Source organism: Anastrepha obliqua, chromosome 6 (genome assembly GCF_027943255.1).
Source record: "Anastrepha obliqua isolate idAnaObli1 chromosome 6, idAnaObli1_1.0, whole genome shotgun sequence".
Lineage (NCBI taxonomy): Eukaryota > Metazoa > Arthropoda > Insecta > Diptera > Tephritidae > Anastrepha > Anastrepha obliqua.
The window spans coordinates 48223146-48234213 of record NC_072897.1 but is presented as its reverse complement, the minus strand read 5'-3'; the positions used below and the strand labels follow the sequence as shown (position 1 = coordinate 48234213).

The following is an 11068-nucleotide window of genomic DNA, read 5'->3' as shown; positions in this document are numbered from 1 at the left end:
ACCTAAGGAAATCGTATTCAAGGCAATCGATTTCGCGAAAAGACGCTTATTTTAAATAAATACGCACTAAATGTACTGCAGTTATTTTAGGCCTTTGACCAATAAAAGCCATTTTTTAAGAACTAATTCAACTCCAAGAAGCTGAAATCTACTCACTTAGAAATTTCTTCAAGTCTACTTTCAATCCAGTTACAGCAGCTCTTCTCTTCAAACTTTATTAAGTCTAATAAAACTGTAGTATAGCGTTCCAATTTAAATAAAAACATAAATTGAAATGATTCGTCTATTTTCTTGCTGACCTAATTTAACAACTCATTTTAAAGAGCTTAAGTTCGGACATAATTATTTTTAATCAGTTTTTCTGTATTAGTTTAGTAAAGAAAATGAATAAGTGTCTTCATTATGTTCTGACGTCAATCCTTTTTGATAAAAATTTTAGTATTGATGAAGTATTTGGTGAAAATTTAGTTTGAAAATTGTGAGTTACTAACACAATATATTTCCAACATATACATGTGCGGTATGAAACTTTTTACATAAAAGACTTCAACATTATTACATTATTAATGTATCTCATAGATTATTGTGCTATCCGTATTTCACATATGTTTAGCTCCAACGAATTTTTTAGTCAAACGAAAAATCACATATCAAAGTCAGAATTTAGGAGACCCAAAAAGAGCATCCAAAAATGTATTTTTTCATCGTTTAAGGTTATCTGCATGAACAAATTTTGTTTGAATTTTGGATTTTTACATTAACAGTAACAGATACTATACATGTAATGATTAAATTCAATATAATTTAAGAAAAATTGAAATCAAATATATTCACAGAGCCATGAATATTATGATTAAGTACATGTAAACTTAGTAACAAATATACCGAAAGGCAATACCGAATAAGTGCAAGAAAAACGGTTTTCTTTATTTTATAATTTACCTTTGCATTACAAGTGCTTTTCAAGCTCAGCAACTTTTTTGGTCTTCAATTACTTTTCAGTAAATTTATTCACAATGTTGTATTAAAACTAACCATTTTTACAAACGGACTAGACCGCATACCTGGACATCAGTTTGGTTTAAATGAGTTACATGGGAGGATCTCAAAATCTACGACATGTCTATGATGAATGAATTTATTCAAACTGTATATAAACTATAAAACTGAAATTTAAGCTATATAAACGGAAATTCCAACGATAAGCACTACAGATAAAGTAGCTCATCAAGTATATGTTAAAATATAAAATCATTAAAAAACTAAATGTTCTAAATGTATTATCATGGAAAGCACTTGAATAAAATTACGATTGATTTAAATAAGTTACGTGGGAGCAATTCAAAACCAAACCATTATTAAAATTGTTATATATTAACTGAAACTTCAACGTTATGTAGTAAGTGGTAGTAGTACCTTATCCAAATAATTCATATACATTCTTATGTTCAAATATAAAATTATATGACGATATTGCCTTTTAATTTATGCCTCTTCGTCCAAAAGAAACATTGAAAATATAAGGATTTAAAATAAAGTGGGCAGATTTCGCAAAACGAAACTCCTCTTCAGTGACCGTCTGTACTTGATACTACTTCATGCTGATAAAATTATATTTTAATCCGTATACACAACATAGGAAGAGTTGGAATCCATCCCATTCATCTCTACCTTTATAAGGTTTTGTGTAGCTATCTGCACCGGACTATTGGAATCATTATTGATATTACTGCGGCTCCCCCCGAGGGAATTTCGCCTGGAATATTACAATAAAATTTTTAGATGAGAAAAGTTAAAAAATAAAGTATTTACTTAGTTTCGCGTGCGTCAAAATATGCGATTTTAGATTGGTAGATTGCGCAAATTTTTTATTACAACCGTCAAAAGGACAAACATATGGCCGATCACCTGTGTGAATTCGTACATGAGTTCTGAAAGCAGATAAATTAAAGCAAAAGATCAGTATTAAACACTATTTCAAGAAGTCGAATAATGGTCATTCCCATGGCAGCCGGTTCTACGTTACCGGAATAACTCGGGTTTTTCCCGACCAAGGGCTGCCGCCCCAGTAAACTAGCCCTGTCTAGTAAACAGTATATCACCACACCCCTTACATCACAGGAGCAACTCCTCGCAGCAACCTTGCTCCAAATACTTCTCCTCAGGGCTGGAGTTGAATCCGAACCTGCTGCGTCTGCCATAAACGGCTCCACCCGAACTCCATCTCGGTTAGGTGCAACAAGTGCAACGGGTGGAGCCATCTTAAGAACTGTTCAGGCCTTAAGACACATAAGGAGTGGTCCACACGGTATGTGACCTCGTGTTGCTCCCGCCAGCAGGCGTCAAATGCCTCCACGGCTACTACCCCCCCTGATAGGCCGGCACTACCAACCGCCACCACAACCCACACCTCCACGGTGAGGAGCCTATCGGAGCAACACCACTCCCCTGACTTAACCCTCCCCCTTCCCTCCGTGTGTCAGACCGGAATACCTCGGAATCTGGCATCAGTCAAGTGCAATTTTTGCAATGGCTGGTGCCATTTTCGGAGATGTTCCGGCCTGCGCATCACCCGTGAGTGGACAACTGTCTACGTTAACCCCTACTGTAGAGCCCTGCACCCGCAACCGCCACCCATGGCGCGGCAGCCCACCATCATCAGGCCGCAACAACAATAGCGGATTGCACAGCAGGCCCAACGTAGGCAACCCCATGCGTCCCTCACCACCCGATTTAAAACGACATCACCCAGAAGCTTTAAGCTTCTTCAATTTAACTGTAACGGACTCACGAGCAAGGTCGACGACATAGTTGACTTCATGAGCCGGCACAGTATCAAAATAGCTGCGGTCCAGCAAACCAAGCTGCACGCTAGGTTCTCTCTGATCACCAAGGATGGCAACTACGTGCACAGACATGATCGCGAGCGAGATAATGGTGATCGTCTCATTGATGAAGGAATCGACCGCAGGGACAGCACCTTAGAATGTCAAGGTATAGCTGTTCAGACAGGCGATTCCGAGCTCGAAGTTTTTAACATTTATATACCCCCTGTCACCTACTGCGCGGCAGGATATCACCCTGATATAGATGCGCTCATCAGAGGTGAAATACGATTGGTTGTAGGTAACTTTAATGCGCATCACGATCTTTGGCATTCAAGCCAGCCAAATGATCGTAGGGGGCAGCAATTGGTAGAACAAATGGACGATTCGACATTCAGCACTGTGAACGACGAAGGCCCCACCAGGGTAGTGGGCAATTGTAGCAGCTCGCCTGACCTAACAATTGCTAGCGCGGGTCTGATAAATAGCATAACGTGGCGCCCTATGCTATCGCTTGCATCAGACCACTTGCCCATTATCGTCTCAATTGAGAGACCTGCCGACTTTGTTTCCGCGAATGACCGGTCCTATTTTAACTTTAAAAAAGCTAATTGCGCCGGCTTCACGGAATTCACTGAAGACACCTTCGTCGCTCTTCCCATCCCCACCGATGTGCGCGCAGGCGAACGCGCATTCCGCAAGGTGCTCACAGCTGCGCGGCCCGCTTCATCCCAGCTGGAAGCTTTAAGGACATACGTCCTCATTTCCCAGCCGAACCAGCCAGCTTGGCAAACGAGCGTGATCACCTACGCCAGGCCGATCCCGGGGATCCCCGCATAAGGGATCTCAATTTGGAGATGCGGCAGCTGGTAGACCAACACAAGCGGACAAAATGGTTTGGGCACTTGAAGACCTGTAATTTCACCTCTGGGGTGTGTAAGCTCTGGTCCACCGTTACGTCCCTGTCGAACCCGACGAAGCACAACGACAAGGTGGCTATCACCTTCAACGGTTTTACTTCGTCGGACCCGAAGAGATGCGCGAGATATTTTAACCGGCTTTTTATACTGAATCCTGCGGCCGACAGATCCAACCGTCGTGTTACCAGAAGCCTGCACAAACTGACGAACGACAGTGCGCTACTTACTTTCTCCGGTGATAAGGTTCAGGGGGCCATCAACAAGTCGAACACATCTAAAGCCATTGGCCCTGACGGACTAAACGCGCTGATGCTGAAGCACCTGGGACCTTTGGGAGTAGGATGTCTCACAAGGGTGGAAAGCAGGGAGAGTGGTCCCACTACTGAAACCTGGGAAACCCGCTAACCAAGAGGAATCTTATCGTCCGGTAACTCTCCTTTTCAAAGTAGTGAAGACACTTGAAGCCCTCCTACTCCCACTCTTCGCAAAACACCTGTCCCCAGCCCCACATCAGCACGGCTTCCGACGAGTGCATAGCACAACCACCGCCATAAACGCCCAAATAAACCGCGGGCTTAACAAAAACCGCCCCTGCGAGAGGATTGCCCTACTAGCGTTGGACCTGAAGAAGGCTTTCGACACAGTCAGCCATTCCACGCTACTAGATGATATTTATCAGTCGACACTCCCGCCAGGGCTGAAGTGGTGGTCCGCAAACTACCTGAGCGGTCGTCCCTCGTCAGTGATTTTTCGAGATCAACATCAAAGCAGAGGAAGATTAAGCAAGGTGTACCGCAGGGTGGTGTCCTTTCTCCCTTGCTGTTCAACTTCTCTATCTCGAAGCTCTCCCAACCACCGGCGAGATTTTCTCTGACGACTGTACGATAACGGCGTCGGGCAATGACATCGATGGCCTGTGTTCCAAAGTGAACAACTACCTCACCGACCTTTCTCGCTTTTGCACTGCGAGGAATCTCCAACTTTCCCCCACCAAGTCCACAGCGACCCTCTTCACCACCTGGACAAAGGAGGTCAACTTGTCCCTTAAGGTAAAAGTCGATTCGATGACACACCAATACCGACAGTAAACAACCCCAAAATTTTGGGTGTAACCTTTGACAGATTGCTCTCCTTCTCAGCGTACACAACCGCAATTGCCACTAAAGTCCAAAACCGCTACAAGGTCCTCAATTCGCTTGCCGGCAGCACTTGGGGCAAAGACAAAGAACTGTTGCTATCGACATTTAAGGTCATTGGTCGGCCGGTTCTAAACTATGCTGCGCCTGTCTGGTCGCCTGGAACTAGTGACACGCAGAGGACAAAGCTTCAGACATGCCAAAATACTGCCATTCGGACAACGACGGGTTGCCTCCTGACGTCTCCGGTTCAACACCTAAACAACGAGACACAAATGCTTCCAGTAATGGAGCTTAACAAACTGCTCACCAAGCAGTTCCCGCTGGAATGTTACTGCAGGTTTCACTCCTGCAGACACCTGCTTGAGCCTGAGCCACCTCCCAGGCACGTCAAGAAACATCTCTTAGACTACGCTGACGAAATCCAGGACAAAGCTGACCACAATCTACTAGACCTGACAGTATTTAGACAGTCAATAAACGACATTCACCGGGAGACCGTCACCACCTTCTTAAGCTCCCGTCCTGTGAATGCTGTCATCGGAGTCCAACCACCACCTACAGCAGATGAAGAGCTCCAGCTTCCTCGTGAGACGCGTGTAACACTGGCACAATTACGTTCTGGATATTGTAGCAGGTTAAACTCCTACTTATCCAGAATTGACCCCGACATACCAAACACATGTCCGGCAATTCCCCTAAAACCGATTCATCTAAAACCCCTCTCTCTCTTGACCCATCCCGTCGAAACAGCATGTTTCCTGGGCCTACCCCTAGATGAGCTAGACGAAGATGACAGGTGATATACCCGACACTGGCGGGGCTATTATTACTGTTAGCAAACAAACAATGGAGACGCAGTGGTACAAAAAAAACAAAAACTATACAGTGCAATATACGTAGAAAGACTCTGATTACCTTAAATTAAAATCCAACGAGAATCGTTTTCCACAACCTTCAAACGTGCATTGAAATGGTTTCTCACCAGTGTGTACCAACTGATGGCGCTTTAATTTTGAACTCTCAACGAATGCTTTACCGCATTCAGCGCAAACATGGACTCGGGGTCCGTGGGTATGCAGGTGCTTACGCATAGCAGAATTATCACGAAAAAATTTGTAACATCCTTTTTGAGGGCATGCAATTCGTTTTTCGCCAGGACCATTGCAATTCGTTTCCGTTGCCGGAGTATTTATTTTGTTACTATAGCTCAATGGTGGGGGTGAGGAAGAAATAGTATGTGAATTTGGTTGTAAAACAACGCCCACTGGCATGGCTGAGGCTGATAAACTACCATCATCTATACTGGTCATAGTGATCACAGCAGTATTGGCAGGATGAATGAGTGGTGCAGTCAATACAGTAGTGCGTGAAATTGGCAAAACTACATGTTTGCCGTTGTCTTCATCCGATGATATAATCGTATCGGCTCTATTATTTGATGCAGTCTTCTTTGATTTTAGTTTATCTATACTTCTAGTATTCGCTAGGTCAGATAATTGTTGTTTATTAGACACATTTAAACCTATTATTGTGGGTGTGATTGCAGCACATGCAGTGTCTGTAGTTGTTAAAGAGTCGACACCATGTACAGTATTTTGTGCAAGAACTTGTTGAGGCTGCAGTTCTTGTTGTTGCAAAATCAGTTGCCGCTGCATCAATTGCTCTTGTTGGTGCTGGAAATTATTACCTTCGATGGTGGGCATAAATCCCTGTACAGAATCTGTAATATTACATTCGTTATCGACTTCCCGTTCCTCACAAGATAAAAAATCTTGGAAGTCTGTGTCGTTCTCTGGGTTAGAAGCTTCGTCGTCGGAATTACCGGAAGCCCACATGGTCACACTGAATTCCCCCTCCAATGGTTTTTATTTGTACCTGCTTTTGTTCCCGCGGTTTAGCATGCTCTTCCATTATTTCAATACGCTTATTATAGCAAATTCTATTACCCGCACTTGAACCTACACCGCCAACGGTTTGTAATTGTGGCACTTCTGTTTTGTTTAAATATTTTTGACGTTGATTTCGTTGATGGTTAAATGATATTTCGTTATTACTGAAAGCGCCAGTGAGATTTTGGACATAATTTACATCAATGTTTATATTGGTTGAGTTGAATTTGTTTGTGTCGGATTGGTTGAGTTGAATTTGTTTGTGTCGGTCGCATAGTAATCGGCTCTCTATACAAAACAGATTTTCAATTGTAATTAGTGCGAAAACTGAAAATAAAACGTTATTAAAGCAAGTGCGAAGGTGTAGTGCTTCTATCGTGATAAATGTGGGTGCTACCCGGGACACAATAAAGAAAAATAGACTAAAACTTTATAAAATTACCTAAGTTTTGGATGAAAATTTCTCCTTCGTTATCAACATCCAAATCTCCCGCGCAACTTTTTATCAGTTGATAAACAAAAACAGCTGATAATTAACGTCAACATAGATTTTAATTAAGTGTATACCTAAAAGTATACTACAAAAATTAAGGTGTTATAATATTGTATAACAGTTTAGAAGTTCAGAGTTGCAATCTGTCCAATAGAACTTATTAAAATAAAAATTTGTAAACTTTACAATTCAAAAAAACAAAAAAAAAAAAAATAAAAAATAAAAATAAAAAAAATTATAAACATTAAAAATGACCCAAACACCACCTCCAGGAGGTGGAAGGGCCGCGGAACCATCTATAAGTCGGAGTGTTAGAGGTAATACTAACTCAGAGATCGACGATTTAAAAAAGAAATTGAAAGAACTAGAAAAGCTTTGCCTCCAATTAAAAGTTGAAAACCAAAAACTCAAAGAGGAAAGTAATATTTCAAACTCATCCAATACAAAACAAACTTCAAACATAAATCCGGAAAAGTATGAGACTGATGAAGAAGATCTTGCACGGGAAACCGACTGGATCCTTAAAAAAAGCAAGAGACAAAGCAAAAAACGAAAGGCTGAAGAATCTCCTGAAATGGAACATATAAATAGTTTTCCACTGAGAATTCAAAATGCCACTGTCATAAATCAAAGTAAAAAGCGTAACCTTCGGCCCCCACCAATTATGGTTTCAAACGTCGAAAATTATCAGGACCTTAGAAATCTTGTTCAAAAAGCAGCCAAAAGTCACTTTGCTATAAAACTTTTAAATAATGAAACATACAAAATTAATGCATCTTCAAGTGATGATTACAGATCCATTACAAAAATGCTCACCATTTCAAATTCATCTTGGTACTCCTACGAAGATAAACAAACACGTCCAATAAAAGTGATGATCAAAAACTTACACCATTCATATCCCCCAATTTCGATAGTGGCTGACATTAAAGAACAAGGCTTTAACATAACGAATGTCGTAAACAAGTTAAAATGGAAAACCCGCGAACCACTAAACATGTTTCTTGCCACATTCGACTCCACCGAAGACATCAAGAAAATTTATGAAATTAAATACATTCTGCATTCTGTCGTTATAATCGAACCAGTTAAAAACTCCAAAGTTATTCCACAATGCAAAAATTGCCAAGCTTTTGGCCACACAAGAAACTTCTGCGGCAAATCACCCAGATGTGTCAAATGCAGCGGAAAACATAAAACTATCGAGTGTACTAAAGAAATGGATGAAAAGCCCAAATGCTGTAACTGTGGTGAAGACCACCCGGCCAATTACCGTGGATGCGTAATTGCGAAAGAGCTTCAAAAAAATGCGAAATAAAACTGGTCAAAAACAAAATACGGCTACTGATAATCAGCCTAATAATATACGTCCTGTTAATATGACAAAACATAATAATAGCCAAGCAATTTTACATAGTAATCGGAATAAACCAACCCTTTCCGATGTAGTAAAAGGTAAAGGTAGTGAAAAACTGGTTATAACCAAAACCCAAACAAAAAGTGAAGATATTCTCGCTCAAATCCTTAATAAATTAAATAAGCAAGAAGTTTTTAATACAGACCTCCAAAAGAGACTAAATAATCTCGAACAAAAGTTAAAAACATTGTTATGATTGATAACCTTCGAATTGTAGCGTGGAACTCGAATGGATTATTAAAAAACCAAAAGGAACTCGAACTACTTTTAAATATAGAAAAAATAGATATTTGCCTAATATCTGAAACACACTTTACTACACAAAACCACATTTCCTTCAAAAATTATAATGTCTATCACACAATACATCCAAACAATTGCGCAAGAGGAGGTACTGCAGTAATTATTAAAAACAGTCTAGAACACTACGAAGAAAATAAAACTAGCTGTGACATTCTCCAAACAACAACTGTTTCAGTAAGGTTAAAACACCAATATATGTCAATCACAGCTATTTACTGTCCACCGAGGTACACGATATCATCTGACGACTTCAAAACTCTTATTAATATGCACAAACGCAAATTTATTATTGGTGGAGATTTTAACGCGAAAAATACTTATTGGGGATCGCGCCTTACTACAACCAAAGGTCGGGAGCTACTTAAAGCGGCCCAAGAAACCGGATGTGATTTCATTTCTACTGGAAAACCAACGTACTGGCCAACAGATGTAAACAAAAAACCAGATTTAATTGATTTTTTCATGGTCCGAAAAGTATCCCAAAACTTCGTCAAAATAGAAGAGGGATTAAGTCTGAATTCTAACCATTCCCCTATATACTTGACCATAAGTGAATCAGTTGTTGAAAAATAACCAAATCTGACACTGTACAACAGATACACTGACTGGGCTTCGTTTAAATCAACACTTAGCACCGCAATGCATTTTTCTGCACCAATATTGACAGCTGAAAGTTTGGAGGTTGAGATCGATTCTTTTACGAATAAAATTCAGAAAGCTGCTTGGGAAAACACGCCGGAATTGAGGCGGAAAACGATAGGCACCAACTACCCTAAAGAAATAAAACTTCTTCTTGCAAAAAAGAGAAAACTTCGCCGGAAGTGGCAGCAAACTCGTTCACCTGCAGATAAAACGAAACTCAACAATGCAGCAACTGCATTAAAAAAAGAAATAGCAGTTATTGAAAATGAGTCAATGCAACGTTACCTATCAGAGCTTTCAGCTGATAAAAAAGATGACTATTCTCTCTGGAAAAGTACAAAGTATTTAAAACGACCAATATGCCATGTTCCACCTATTAGAAATGAAAATAGTAATATACTTGGGCTAGAAGCGATGCAGAAAAAGCCACTGCTTTTGCGAAGTATTTGAAAAAAACTTTCACACCTAATAAGAGTAACTACGACTTAAACTCCTGTGGTACATATGAAAACCGTTCTGAAATTCCACAAATTACATTAAATGAGCTCAGAAAGGAAATCAAGCAACTTAAAGATAAAAAAGCTCCAGGCTTCGACCTTATAACTGCAGAAGTTTTAAAACAATTGCCAAATAAAGCCCTAAAACGATTGGCTTATCTTTTCAATACAGCTATTAAACTAAAATATTTTCCTGGACTGTGGAAAGTTGCGGAAGTTATAATGATTCCAAAACCAGGAAAAGATCCTCACGACGTGTCTTCATACCGTCCGATTTCTCTGTTATCACAAATATCCAAGTTGTTTGAAAAACTAATATTCCTCAGGTTGAAACCCATTATTGAATTAAAAGATCTAATACCTTCTCACCAATTTGGTTTCCGAAGTAAACACTCCACGTTGGAACAAGTCCATAGAATAATATCAGAAATCGAAAAAGCATTAGAGGAAAAGAAGGTATGTTCAGCAGTTTTCCTCGACGTCGCACAGGCGTTCGATAAAGTATGACATGAAGGCTTGATTTACAAATTAAAGACTTGCCTCCCATACCAATATTGTAGTCTGCTGGAGTCATATATTACTTCAAGATATTTAAGAATTAAACAGGGAAAGGAATATTCTGAACTGGTTGAAATAAAAGCCGGCGTACCACAAGGTAGCATCCTGGGTCCAATCCTGTATATTCTTTATACCCGAGATTTACCACTAATGGCAAATTGTTTAACTGCCACCTTCGCTGACGACACTGCAATTTTATGTGTTGAAAAGACAGAAGAAAAAGCTGCAAGGAACCTTCAAACTGCAATCGACTCTATGGTATCATGGACGAGCAAATGGGGAATCAAACTCAATAACAGTAAATCCATTCACGTGAATTTTACAAATTAAATTACAAAATACCAACCAATAATGATTTCTAATGAAAAAGTCCCTTTCGCTAATA

At 40.2% G+C, this 11068-nt stretch overlaps 1 pseudogene; it reads right to left on the bottom strand.

The window, feature by feature from the left end:
- Window positions 1–1283: 1283 nt before the first annotated feature.
- Window positions 1284–10699, bottom strand: LOC129250483 (polycomb protein PHO-like; annotated as a pseudogene).
- Window positions 10700–11068: the final 369 nt, after the last annotated feature.